Raw genomic sequence first — 15,534 nt, 5'->3', positions numbered from 1 at the left:
AGTGACCCCAAATCAAACCGGAAGTGACCTTTTTAAACCGGAAGTGACCTTTTTCAACCGGAAGTGACCCCAAATAAACCGGAAGTGACCTCAGCTGGACCGGAAGTGCCTCTAATCAAACCGGAAGTGACCCAAATCAAACCGGAAATGACCATATTTCAACATTAAGTGCCCTAAATACCTACATTTGCGCTAACTTTTGCAAATTTTGCCCGATTAAACCCATTTCAACATTTTAACCCCAAAAGTGAACCTCCTGAAGCCGTTTCTTTCCTTTTGTTCCAAATTTCAGAAACTTTTGGTGCAATTTTTTTTTCTTTTAATTCCCATTCATTCTCTATTAGGATTCAAGATTTGCTCTAACTTCTACATTTTTTAACCGATTCAACTCGTTCCAACTTTCAACTGTTCCTCTTTTGCCTTCCTATTCCACAACTTCCCACTTACCAAAAATTCTCTACAATTTTGTTTTTCTACTCTAATTTCTACATTTTCAACTTATTCAACCCATTCCACCTTTCAACTGTTCATCATTTTCCTACCTATTCCACAACTTCCCACTTACCCAAAATTCCAAATTTTCAATTTTGAAATTCACACCCAATTTTCCCAAATTTCCTTTTTCCCTTGTAATTTCTACATTTTTCAACCGATTCAACTCTTTTCAACATCATTCTGCAACATTCCCCAAGTATTTATTCAACCTCTTCACCTTCACACGCAATTTCTTCAGGAATTGCAAATTCTAGTTATTATTAGTGTGAAGGTGAAGACCTTCACACTATTGTTATTGCTGTCCTTTATTATTATTATTATTATTCTACTTATTCCGCTCACTTTTTTGACGCTTAACTCCTTCCACATACTTCAACCGATTCACTCCGTTCCACTTTTCACTTATTCCAAATATTCATGACACGGCTGCTTACATTTTTTTTGTTCGAAAAATTTTCCGTTTTCACAAAATTCACGATTTTGTGGCATTTTTTTCCCCATTCATTCTTAATGGCAGATTCAACATTTCACATTTTTGTTGTTCCAGTTTGAAATTCACTTATTTCAACACATTCAAATCACATTGGGGACATTCCCAAACTTGCCAAATTCAAAAATTTCACGTTTTCACTTTTAAAATTTGCACAAAATTTTGCAAAATTTCACAAAATTTAGTTTTTCACTTCTAGTTTCTACATTTTTCCACCGATTCAACTCGTTCCAACTTTCAACTGTTCATCTTTTGCCTACCTATTCCACACCTTCCCACTTAGTAAAATTTCCAAATTTTCAATTTTGAAATTCACACCAAATTTTCCCAAAATTTAGTTTTTCCCTTCTAATTTCTACATTTTTCAACCGATTCAACCCATTCCAACTTTATTCACTTTGTTCACCTTATGCTTACCATATTCACCCCCTTCACCCCCACTTCCACAATTCAACCCTTGACCCCCACTTCCAGAGTGGCGGCCATCTTGGATTGACCCTGAAGTGCCCCAATGAACCCGGAATGAACTGGAAGTGCCCCAAATCAAACCGGAATTGACCCCAAATGAACCGGAAGTGACCACAGGTAAACCGGAAGTGACCCCAAATCAAACCGGAAGTGACCCCAAATCAAACCGGAAGTGACCTTTTTAAACCGGAAGTGACCCCAAATAAACCGGAAGTGACCTCAGCTAGACCGGAAGTACCTCTAATCAAACCGGAAGTGACCCAAATAGACCGGAAGTGACCCAAATCAAACCGGAAGTGACCATATTTCAACATTAAGTGCCCTAAATACCTACATTTGCGCTAACTTTTGCAAATTTTGCCCGATTAAACCCATTTCAACATTTTAACCCCAAAAGTGAACCTCCTAAAGCTGTTTTTTTCCTTTTGTTCCAAATTTCAAAAAATTTTGGTGCAATTTTTTTTCTTTTAATTCCCATTCATTCTCTATTAGGATTCAAGATTTGCTCTAACTTCTACATTTTTTAACCGATTCAACTTGTTCCAACTTTGAACTGTTCTTCTTTTGCCTTCCTATTCCACAACTACCCACTTACCAAAAATTCTCTACAATTTTGTTTTTCTAATCTAATTTCTACATTTTTCAACTTATTCAACCCATTCGACCTTTCAACTGTTCATCATTTTCCTACCTATTCCACAACTTCCCACTTACCCAAAATTCCAAATTTTCAATTTTGTAACTCACACCCAATTTTCCCAAATTTCCTTTTTCCCTTGTAATTTCTACATTTTTCAACCGATTCAACTCTTTTCAACATCATTCTGCAACATTCCCCAAGTATTTATTCAACCTCTTCACCTTCACACGCAATTTCTTCAGGAATTGCAAATTCTAGTTATTATTCTACTTATTCCGCTCACTTTTTTGACGCTTAACTCCTTCCACATACTTCAACCGATTCACTCCGTTCCACTTTTCACTTATTCCAAATATTCATGACACGGCTGCTTACATTTTTTTTGTTCGAAAAATTTTCCGTTTTCACAAAATTCACGATTTTGTGGCATTTTTTTCCCCATTCATTCTTAATGGCAGATTCAACATTTCACATTTTTGTTGTTCCAGTTTGAAATTCACTTATTTCAACACATTCAAATCACATTGGGGACATTCCCAAACTTGCCAAATTCAAAAATTTCACGTTTTCACTTTTAAAATTTGCACAAAATTTTGCAAAATTTCACAAAATTTAGTTTTTCACTTCTAGTTTCTACATTTTTCCACCGATTCAACTCGTTCCAACTTTCAACTGTTCATCTTTTGCCTACCTATTCCACACCTTCCCACTTAGCAAAATTTCCAAATTTTCAATTTTGAAATTCACACCAAATTTTCCCAAAATTTAGTTTTTCCCTTCTAATTTCTACATTTTTCAACCGATTCAACCCATTCCAACTTTATTCACTTTGTTCACCTTATGCTTACCATATTCACCCCCTTCACCCCCACTTCCACAATTCAACCCTTGACCCCCACTTCCAGAGTGGCGGCCATCTTGGATTGACCCTGAAGTGCCCCAATGAACCCGGAATGAACTGGAAGTGCCCCAAATCAAACCGGAATTGACCCCAAATGAACCGGAAGTGACCTCAGGTAAACCGGAAGTGACCCCAAATCAAACCGGAAGTGACCCCAAATCAAACCGGAAGTGACCTTTTTCAACCGGAAGTGACCTTTTTCAACCGGAAGTGACCCCAAATAAACCGGAAGTGACCTCAGCTGGACCGGAAGTGCCTCTAATCAAACCGGAAGTGACCCAAATCAAACCGGAAATGACCATATTTCAACATTAAGTGCCCTAAATACCTACATTTGCGCTAACTTTTGCAAATTTTGCCCGATTAAACCCATTTCAACATTTTAACCCCAAAAGTGAACCTCCTGAAGCCGTTTTTTTTCCTTTTGTTCCAAATTTCAGAAACTTTTGGTGCAATTTTTTTTTCTTTTAATTCCCATTCATTCTCTATTAGGATTCAAGATTTGCTCTAACTTCTACATTTTTTAACCGATTCAACTCGTTCCAACTTTCAACTGTTCCTCTTTTGCCTTCCTATTCCACAACTTCCCACTTACAAAAAAATTCTCTACAATTTTGTTTTTCTACTCTAATTTCTACATTTTCAACTTATTCAACCCATTCCACCTTTCAACTGTTCATCATTTTCCTACCTATTCCACAACTTCCCGCTTACCCAAAATTCCAAATTTTCAATTTTGAAATTCACACCCAATTTTCCCAAATTTCCTTTTTCCCTTGTAATTTCTACATTTTTCAACCGATTCAACTCTTTTCAACATCATTCTGCAACATTCCCCAAGTATTTATTCAACCTCTTCACCTTCACACGCAATTTCTTCAGGAATTGCAAATTCTAGTTAGTGTGAAGGTGAAGACCTTCACACTATTGTTATTGCTGTCCTTTATTATTATTATTATTATTATTCTACTTATTCCGCTCACTTTTTTGACGCTTAACTCCTTCCACATACTTCAACCGATTCACTCCGTTCCACTTTTCACTTATTCCAAATATTCATGACACGGCTGCTTACATTTTTTTTGTTCGAAAAATTTTCCGTTTTCACAAAATTCACGATTTTGTGGCATTTTTTTCCCCATTCATTCTTAATGGCAGATTCAACATTTCACATTTTTGTTGTTCCAGTTTGAAATTCACTTATTTCAACACATTCAAATCACATTGGGGACATTCCCAAACTTGCCAAATTCAAAAATTTCACGTTTTCACTTTTAAAATTTGCACAAAATTTTGCAAAATTTCACAAAATTTAGTTTTTCACTTCTAGTTTCTACATTTTTCCACCGATTCAACTCGTTCCAACTTTCAACTGTTCATCTTTTGCCTACCTATTCCACACCTTCCCACTTAGCAAAATTTCCAAATTTTCAATTTTGAAATTCACACCAAATTTTCCCAAAATTTAGTTTTTCCCTTCTAATTTCTACATTTTTCAACCGATTCAACCCATTCCAACTTTATTCACTTTGTTCACCTTATGCTTACCATATTCACCCCCTTCACCCCCACTTCCACAATTCAACCCTTGACCCCCACTTCCAGAGTGGCGGCCATCTTGGATTGACCCTGAAGTGCCCCAATGAACCCGGAATGAACTGGAAGTGCCCCAAATCAAACCGGAATTGACCCCAAATGAACCGGAAGTGACCTCAGGTAAACCGGAAGTGACCCCAAATCAAACCGGAAGTGACCCCAAATCAAACCGGAAGTGACCTTTTTAAACCGGAAGTGACCCCAAATAAACCGGAAGTGACCTCAGCTAGACCGGAAGTGCCTCTAATCAAACCGGAAGTGACCCAAATAGACCGGAAGTGACCCAAATCAAACCGGAAGTGACCATATTTCAACATTAAGTGCCCAAAATACCTACATTTGCGCTAACTTTTGCAAATTTTGACCGATTAAACCCGTTTCTACATTTTAACCCCAAAAGTGAACCTCCTGAAGCCGTTTTTTTTCCTTTTGTTCCAAATTTCAAAAGATTTTGGCGCAATTTTTTTTCTTTTAATTCCCATTCATTCTTTATTAGGATTCAAGATTTGCTCTAACTTCTACATTTTTTAACCGATTCAACTCGTTCCAACTTTCAACTGTTCAATTTTGGTTTTCTACTCTAATTTCTACTTTTTTCAACTTATTCAACCCATTCAACTTATTCAACCCATTCCACCTTTCAACTGTTCATCATTTTCCTACCTATTCCACAACTTCCCACACCCAAAATTCCAAATTTTCAATTTTGAAATTCACACCCAATTTTCCCAAATTTCCCTTTTCCCTTGTAATTTCTACATTTTTCAACCGATTCAACTCTTTTCAACATCATTCTGCAGCATTCCCCAAGTATTTATTCAACCTCTTCACCTTCACACGCAATTTCTTCAGGAATTGCAAATTCTAGTTATTATTATTATTATTCTACTTATTCCGCTCACTTTTTTGACGCTTAACTCCTTCCACATACTTCAACCGATTCACTCCGTTCCACTTTTCACTTATTCCAAATATTCATGACACGGCTGCTTACATTTTTTTTGTTCGAAAAATTTTCCGTTTTCACAAAATTCACGATTTTGTGGCATTTTTTTCCCCATTCATTCTTAATGGCAGATTCAACATTTCACATTTTTGTTGTTCCAGTTTGAAATTCACTTATTTCAACACATTCAAATCACATTGGGGACATTCCCAAACTTGCCAAATTCAAAAATTTCACGTTTTCACTTTTAAAATTTGCACAAAATTTTGCAAAATTTCACAAAATTTAGTTTTTCACTTCTAGTTTCTACATTTTTCCACCGATTCAACTCGTTCCAACTTTCAACTGTTCATCTTTTGCCTACCTATTCCACACCTTCCCACTTAGCAAAATTTCCAAATTTTCAATTTTGAAATTCACACCAAATTTTCCCAAAATTTATTTTTTTCCCTTCTAATTTCTACATTTTTCAACCGATTCAACCCATTCCAACTTTATTCACTTTGTTCACCTTATGCTTACCATATTCACCCCCTTCACCCCCACTTCCACAATTCAACCCTTGACCCCCACTTCCAGAGTGGCGGCCATCTTGGATTGACCCTGAAGTGCCCCAATGAACCCGGAATGAACTGGAAGTGCCCCAAATCAAACCGGAATTGACCCCAAATGAACCGGAAGTGACCTCAGGTAAACCGGAAGTGACCCCAAATCAAACCGGAAGTGACCCCAAATCAAACCGGAAGTGACCTTTTTCAACCGGAAGTGACCTTTTTAAACCGGAAGTGACCCCAAATAAACCGGAAGTGACCTGAGCTAGACCGGAAGTGCCTCTAATCAAACCGGAAGTGACCCAAATCAAACCGGAAATGACCATATTTCAACATTAAGTGCCCTAATTACCTACATTTGCGCTAACTTTTGCAAATTTTGCCCGATTAAACCCATTTCAACATTTTAACCCCAAAAGTGAACCTCCTGAAGCCGTTTCTTTCCTTTTGTTCCAAATTTCAGAAACTTTTGGTGCAATTTTTTTTTCTTTTAATTCCCATTCATTCTCTATTAGGATTCAAGATTTGCTCTAACTTCTACATTTTTTAACCGATTCAACTCGTTCCAACTTTCAACTGTTCCTCTTTTGCCTTCCTATTCCACAACTTCCCACTTACCAAAAATTCTCTACAATTTTGTTTTTCTACTCTAATTTCTACATTTTCAACTTATTCAACCCATTCCACCTTTCAACTGTTCATCATTTTCCTACCTATTCCACAACTTCCCATTTACCCAAAATTCCAAATTTTCAATTTTGAAATTCACACCCAATTTTCCCAAATTTCCTTTTTCCCTTGTAATTTCTACATTTTTCAACCGATTCAACTCTTTTCAACATCATTCTGCAACATTCCCCAAGTATTTATTCAACCTCTTCACCTTCACACGCAATTTCTTCAGGAATTGCAAATTCTAGTTAGTGTGAAGGTGAAGACCTTCACACTATTGTTATTGCTGTCCTTTATTAGTGTGAAGGTGAAGACCTTCACACTATTGTTATTGCTGTCCTTTATTATTATTATTATTATTATTATTATTCTACTTATTCCGCTCACTTTTTTGACGCTTAACTCCTTCCACATACTTCAACCGATTCACTCCGTTCCACTTTTCACTTATTCCAAATATTCATGACACGGCTGCTTACATTTTTTTTGTTCGAAAAATTTTCCGTTTTCACAAAATTCACGATTTTGTGGCATTTTTTTCCCCATTCATTCTTAATGGCAGATTCAACATTTCACATTTTTGTTGTTCCAGTTTGAAATTCACTTATTTCAACACATTCAAATCACATTGGGGACATTCCCAAACTTGCCAAATTCAAAAATTTCACGTTTTCACTTTTAAAATTTGCACAAAATTTTGCAAAATTTCACAAAATTTAGTTTTTCACTTCTAGTTTCTACATTTTTCCACCGATTCAACTCGTTCCAACTTTCAACTGTTCATCTTTTGCCTACCTATTCCACACCTTCCCACTTAGCAAAATTTCCAAATTTTCAATTTTGAAATTCACACCAAATTTTCCCAAAATTTAGTTTTTCCCTTCTAATTTCTACATTTTTCAACCGATTCAACCCATTCCAACTTTATTCACTTTGTTCACCTTATGCTTACCATATTCACCCCCTTCACCCCCACTTCCACAATTCAACCCTTGACCCCCACTTCCAGAGTGGCGGCCATCTTGGATTGACCCTGAAGTGCCCCAATGAACCGGAATGAACTGGAAGTGCCCCAAATCAAACCGGAATTGACCCCAAATGAACCGGAAGTGACCTCAGGTAAACCGGAAGTGACCCCAAATCAAACCGGAAGTGACCCCAAATCAAACCGGAAGTGACCTTTTTAAACCGGAAGTGACCCCAAATAAACCGGAAGTGACCTCAGCTAGACCGGAAGTGCCTCTAATCAAACCGGAAGTGACCCAAATAGACCGGAAGTGACCAAATCAAACCGGAAGTGACCATATTTCAACATTAAGTGCCCTAAATACCTACATTTGCGCTAACTTTTGCAAATTTTGCCCGATTAAACCCATTTCAACATTTTAACCCCAAAAGTGAACCTCCTGAAGCCGTTTCTTTCCTTTTGTTCCAAATTTCAGAAAGTTTTGGTGCAATTTTTTTTTCTTTTAATTCCGATTCATTCTCTATTAGGATTCAAGATTTGCTCTAACTTCTACATTTTTTAACCGATTCAACTCGTTCCAACTTTCAACTGTTCCTCTTTTGCCTTCCTATTCCACAACTTCCCACTTACCAAAAATTCTCTACAATTTTGTTTTTCTACTCTAATTTCTACATTTTCAACTTATTCAACCCATTCCACCTTTCAACTGTTCATCATTTTCCTACCTATTCCACAACTTCCCACTTACCCAAAATTCCAAATTTTCAATTTTGAAATTCACACCCAATTTTCCCAAATTTCCTTTTTCCCTTGTAATTTCTACATTTTTCAACCGATTCAACTCTTTTCAACATCATTCTGCAACATTCCCCAAGTATTTATTCAACCTCTTCACCTTCACACGCAATTTCTTCAGGAATTGCAAATTCTAGTTAGTGTGAAGGTGAAGACCTTCACACTATTGTTATTGCTGTCCTTTATTATTATTAGTGTGAAGGTGAAGACCTTCACACTATTGTTATTGCTGTCCTTTATTATTATTATTATTATTATTCTACTTATTCCGCTCACTTTTTTGTCCGTTAACTACTTCCACATACTTCAACCGATTCACTCCATTCCACTTTTCACTGATTCCAAATATTCATGACACGGGTGCTTACATTTTTTTCGTTCAAAAAATTTTCCGTTTTCGCAAAATTCACAAAATTCCGGCAAATTCTTCCCCATTCATTCTTAATGGCAGATTCAACATTTCACATTTTTGTTGTTCCAGTTTGAAATTCACTTATTTCAACACATTCAAATCACATTTGGGACATTCCCAAACTTGCCAAATTCACAAATTTCACGTTTTCACTTTTAAAATTTGCACAAAATTTTGCAAAATTTCACTAAATTTAGTTTTTCACTTCTAATTTCTACATTTTTCCACCGATTCAACTCGTTCCAACTTTCAACTGTTCATCTTTTGCCTACCTATTCCACACCTTCCCACTTAGCAAAATTTCCAAATTTTCAATTTTGAAATTCACACCAAATTTTCCAAAAATTTAGTTTTTCCCTTCTAATTTCTATATTTTTCGACCGATTCAACCCATTCCAACTTTATTCACTTTGTTCACCTTATGCTTACCATATTCACCCCCTTCACCCCCACTTCCACAATTCAACCCTTGACCCCCACTTCCAGAGTGGCGGCCATCTTGGATTGACCCTGAAGTGCCCCAATGTACGCGGAATGAACTGGAAGTGCCCCAAATCAAACCGGGATTGACCCCAAATGAACCGGAAGTGACCTCAGGTAAACCGGAAGTGACCCCAAATCAAACCGGAAGTGACCCCAAATCAAACCGGAAGTGACCTTTTTCAACCGGAAGTGACCTTTTTAAACCGGAAGTGACCCCAAATAAACCGGAAGTGACCTGAGCTAGACCGGAAGTGCCTCTAATCAAACCGGAAGTGACCCAAATCAAACCGGAAATGACCATATTTCAACATTAAGTGCCCTAATTACCTACATTTGCGCTAACTTTTGCAAATTTTGCCCGATTAAACCCATTTCAACATTTTAACCCCAAAAGTGAACCTCCTGAAGCCGTTTTTTTCCTTTTGTTCCAAATTTCAGAAACTTTTGGTGCATTTTTTTTTTCTTTTAATTCCCATTCATTCTCTATTAGGATTCAAGATTTGCTCTAACTTCTACATTTTTTAACCAATTCAACTCGTTCCAACTTTCAACTGTTCCTCTTTTGCCTTCCTATTCCACAACTTCCCACTTACCAAAAATTCTCTACAATTTTGTTTTTCTACTCTAATTTCTACATTTTCAACTTATTCAACCCATTCCACCTTTCAACTGTTCATCATTTTCCTACCTATTTCACAACTTCCCACTTACCCAAAATTCCAAATTTTCAATTTTGAAATTCACACCCAATTTTCCCAAATTTCCTTTTTCCCTTGTAATTTCTACATTTTTCAACCGATTCAACTCTTTTCAACATCATTCTGCAGCATTCCCCAAGTATTTATTCAACCTCTTCACCTTCACACGCAATTTCTTCAGGAATTGCAAATTCTAGTTAGTGTGAAGGTGAAGACCTTCACACTATTGTTATTGCTGTCCTTTATTATTATTATTATTATTATTATTATTCTACTTATTCCGCTCACTTTTTTGACGCTTAACTCCTTCCACATACTTCAACCGATTCACTCCGTTCCACTTTTCACTTATTCCAAATATTCATGACACGGCTGCTTACATTTTTTTTGTTCGAAAAATTTTCCGTTTTCACAAAATTCACGATTTTGTGGCATTTTTTTCCCCATTCATTCTTAATGGCAGATTCAACATTTCACATTTTTGTTGTTCCAGTTTGAAATTCACTTATTTCAACACATTCAAATCACATTGGGGACATTCCCAAACTTGCCAAATTCAAAAATTTCACGTTTTCACTTTTAAAATTTGCACAAAATTTCACAAAATTTCACAAAATTTAGTTTTTCACTTCTAGTTTCTACATTTTTCCACCGATTCAACTCGTTCCAACTTTCAACTGTTCATCTTTTGCCTACCTATTCCACACCTTCCCACTTAGCAAAATTTCCAAATTTTCAATTTTGAAATTCACACCAAATTTTCCCAAAATTTAGTTTTTCCCTTCTAATTTCTACATTTTTCAACCGATTCAACCCATTCCAACTTTATTCACTTTGTTCACCTTATGCTTACCATATTCACCCCCTTCACCCCCACTTCCACAATTCAACCCTTGACCCCCACTTCCAGAGTGGCGGCCATCTTGGATTGACCCTGAAGTGCCCCAATGAACCCGGAATGAACTGGAAGTGCCCCAAATCAAACCGGAATTGACCCCAAATGAACCGGAAGTGACCTCAGGTAAACCGGAAGTGACCCCAAATCAAACCGGAAGTGACCCCAAATCAAACCGGAAGTGACCTTTTTAAACCGGAAGTGACCCCAAATAAACCGGAAGTGACCTCAGCTAGACCGGAAGTGCCTCTAATCAAACCGGAAGTGACCCAAATAGACCGGAAGTGACCCAAATCAAACCGGAAGTGACCATATTTCAACATTAAGTGCCCAAAATACCTACATTTGCGCTAACTTTTGCAAATTTTGACCGATTAAACCCGTTTCTACATTTTAACCCCAAAAGTGAACCTCCTGAAGCCGTTTTTTTTCCTTTTGTTCCAAATTTCAAAAGATTTTGGCGCAATTTTTTTTTCTTTTAATTCCCATTCATTCTTTATTAGGATTCAAGATTTGCTCTAACTTCTACATCTTTTAACCGATTCAACTCGTTCCAACTTTCAACTGTTCAATTTTGGTTTTCTACTCTAATTTCTACTTTTTTCAACTTATTCAACCCATTCAACTTATTCAACCCATTCCACCTTTCAACTGTTCATCATTTTCCTACCTATTCCACAACTTCCCACTTACCCAAAATTCCAAAATTTCAGTTTTGAAATTCACACCCAATTTTCCCAAATTTCCTTTTCCCTTGTAATTTCTACATTTTTCAACCGATTCAACTCTTTTCAACATCATTCTGCAGCATTCCCCAAGTATTTATTCAACCTCTTCACCTTCACACGCAATTTCTTCAGGAATTGCAAATTCTAGTTATTATTATTATTATTCTACTTATTCCGCTCACTTTTTTGTCCGTTAACTACTTCCACATACTTCAACCGATTCACTCCATTCCACTTTTCACTGATTCCAAATATTCATGACACGGGTGCTTACATTTTTTTCGTTCAAAAAATTTTCCGTTTTCGCAAAATTCACAAAATTCTGGCAAATTCTTCCCCATTCATTCTTAATGGCAGATTCAACATTTCACATTTTTGTTGTTCCAGTTTGAAATTCACTTATTTCAACACATTCAAATCACATTGGGGACATTCCCAAACTTGCCAAATTCAAAAATTTCACGTTTTAACTTTTAAAATTTGCACAAAATTTTGCGAAATTTCACTAAATTTAGTTTTTCACTTCTAATTTCTACATTTTTCCACCGATTCAACCCGTTCCAACTTTCAACTGTTCATCTTTTGCCTACCTATTCCACACCTTCCCACTGAGCAAAATTTCCAAATTTTCAATTTTGAAATTGTCACCAAATTTTCCAAAAATTTAGTTTTTCCCTTCTAATTTCTATATTTTTCGACCGATTCAACCCATTCCAACTTTATTCACTATGTTCACCTTATGCTTACCATATTCACCCCCTTCACCCCCACTTCCACAATTCAACCCTTGACCCCCACTTCCAGAGTGGCGGCCATCTTGGATTGACCCTGAAGTGCCCCAATGTACGCGGAATGAACCGGAAGTGCCCCAAATCAAACCGGGATTGACCCCAAATGAACCGGAAGTGACCTCAGGTAAACCGGAAGTGACCCCAAATCAAACCGGAAGTGACCCCAAATCAAACCGGAAGTGACCTTTTTCAACCGGAAGTGACCTTTTTAAACCGGAAGTGACCCCAAATAAACCGGAAGTGACCTCAGCTAGACCGGAAGTGCCTATAATCAAACCGGAAGTGACCCAAATCAAACCGGAAATGACCATATTTCAACATTAAGTGCCCTAAATACCTACATTTGCGCTAACTTTTGCAAATTTTGCCCGATTAAACCCATTTCAACATTTTAACCCCAAAAGTGAACCTCCTGAAGCTGTTTTTTTTCCTTTTGTTCCAAATTTCTGAAACTTTTGGTGCAATTTTTTTTTCTTTTAATTCCCATTCATTCTCTATTAGGATTCAAGATTTGCTCTAACTTCTACATTTTTTAACCGATTCAACTCGTTCCAACTTTCAACTGTTCCTCTTTTGCCTTCCTATTCCACAACTTCCCACTTACCAAAAAATCTCTACAATTTTGTTTTTCTACTCTAATTTCTACATTTTCAACTTATTCAACTCATTCTACCTTTCACTTGTTCATCATTTTCCTACCTATTCCACAACTTCCCACTTACCCAAAATTCCAAATTTTCAATTTTGAAATTCACACCCAATTTTCCCAAATTTCCTTTTTCCCTTGTAATTTCTACATTTTTCAACCGATTCAACTCTTTTCAACATCATTCTGCAACATTCCCCAAGTAGTTATTCAACCTCTTCACCTTCACACGCAATTTCTTCAGGAATTGCAAATTCTAGTTATTATTATTATTCTACTTATTCCGCTCACTTTTTTGACGCTTAACTCCTTCCACATACTTCAACCGATTCACTCCGTTCCACTTTTCACTTATTCCAAATATTCATGACACGGCTGCTTACATTTTTTTTGTTCGAAAAATTTTCCGTTTTCACAAAATTCACGATTTTGTGGCATTTTTTTCCCCATTCATTCTTAATGGCAGATTCAACATTTCACATTTTTGTTGTTCCAGTTTGAAATTCACTTATTTCAACACATTCAAATCACATTGGGGACATTCCCAAACTTGCCAAATTCAAAAATTTCACGTTTTCACTTTTAAAATTTGCACAAAATTTTGCAAAATTGCACAAAATTTAGTTTTTCACTTCTAGTTTCTACATTTTTCCACCGATTCAACTCGTTCCAACTTTCAACTGTTCATCTTTTGCCTACCTATTCCACACCTTCCCACTTAGCAAAATTTCCAAATTTTCAATTTTGAAATTCACACCAAATTTTCCCAAAATTTAGTTTTTCCCTTCTAATTTCTACATTTTTCAACCGATTCAACCCATTCCAACTTTATTCACTTTGTTCACCTTATGCTTACCATATTCACCCCCTTCACCCCCACTTCCACAATTCAACCCTTGACCCCCACTTCCAGAGTGGCGGCCATCTTGGATTGACCCTGAAGTGCCCCAATGAACCCGGAATGAACCGGAAGTGCCCCAAATCAAACCGGAATTGACCCCAAATGAACCGGAAGTGACCTCAGGTAAACCGGAAGTGACCCCAAATCAAACCGGAAGTGACCCCAAATCAAACCGGAAGTGACCTTTTCAAACCGGGAGTGACCCCAAATAAACCGGAAGTGGCCTCAGCTGGACCGGAAGTGCCTCTAATCAAACCGGAAGTGACGCAAATAGACCGGAAGTGACCCAAATCAAACCGGAAGTGACCATATTTCAACATTAAGTGCCCAAAATACCTACATTTGCGCTAACTTTTGCAAATTTTGACCGATTAAACCCGTTTCTACATTTTAACCCCAAAAGTGAACCTCCTGAAGCCGTTTTTTTTCCTTTTGTTCCAAATTTCAAAAGATTTTGGCGCAATTTTTTTTTCTTTTAATTCCCATTCATTCTTTATTAGGATTCAAGATTTGCTCTAACTTCTACATTTTTTAACCGATTCAACTCGTTCCAACTTTCAACTGTTCAATTTTGGTTTTCTACTCTAATTTCTACTTTTTTCAACTTATTCAACCCATTCAACTTATTCAACCCATTCCACCTTTCAACTGTTCATCATTTTCCTACCTATTCCACAACTTCCCACTTACCCAATATTCCAAAATTTCAGTTTTGAAATTCACACCCAATTTTCCCAAATTTCCTTTTCCCTTGTAATTTCTACATTTTTCAACCGATTCAACTCTTTTCAACATCATTCTGCAGCATTCCCCAAGTATTTATTCAACCTCTTCACCTTCACACGCAATTTCTTCAGGAATTGCAAATTCTAGTTATTATTAGTGTGAAGGTGAAGACCTTCACACTATTGTTATTGCTGTCCTTTATTATTATTATTCTACTTATTCCGCTCACTTTTTTGACGCTTAACTCCTTCCACATACTTCAACCGATTCACTCCGTTCCACTTTTCACTTATTCCAAATATTCATGACACGGCTGCTTACATTTTTTTTGTTCGAAAAATTTTCCGTTTTCACAAAATTCACGATTTTGTGGCATTTTTTTCCCCATTCATTCTTAATGGCAGATTCAACATTTCACATATTTGTTGTTCCAGTTTGAAATTCACTTATTTCAACACATTCAAATCACATTGGGGACATTCCCAAACTTGCCAAATTCAAAAATTTCACGTTTTCACTTTTAAAATTTGCACAAAATTTTGCAAAATTTCACAAAATTTAGTTTTTCACTTCTAGTTTCTACATTTTTCCACCGATTCAACTCGTTCCAACTTTCAACTGTTCATCTTTTGCCTACCTATTCCACACCTTCCCACTTAGCAAAATTTCCAAATTTTCAATTTTGAAATTCACACCAAATTTTCCCAAAATTTAGTTTTTCCCTTCTAATTTC

The 15,534-nt window shown here is 36.6% G+C and overlaps 1 long non-coding RNA gene across 1 annotated transcript in view; it reads right to left on the bottom strand.

Moving 5' to 3' along the window:
• Positions 1 to 389: 389 nt before the first annotated feature.
• LOC137839673 (uncharacterized) overlaps positions 390 to 15,534 on the bottom strand; it is a 146,236-nt gene continuing 131,091 nt past the window's right edge. Inside the window, exon 2 of the long non-coding RNA XR_011085729.1 lies at positions 390 to 14,973. This is a non-coding gene — a long non-coding RNA (uncharacterized lncRNA). The remainder of the gene's footprint in view (positions 14,974 to 15,534) is intronic.

The sequence above is a fragment of the Syngnathus scovelli genome, chromosome 18 (assembly GCF_024217435.2).
Source record: "Syngnathus scovelli strain Florida chromosome 18, RoL_Ssco_1.2, whole genome shotgun sequence".
NCBI lineage: Eukaryota > Metazoa > Chordata > Actinopteri > Syngnathiformes > Syngnathidae > Syngnathus > Syngnathus scovelli.
This window is presented reverse-complemented; position numbering and strand designations above follow the sequence as displayed.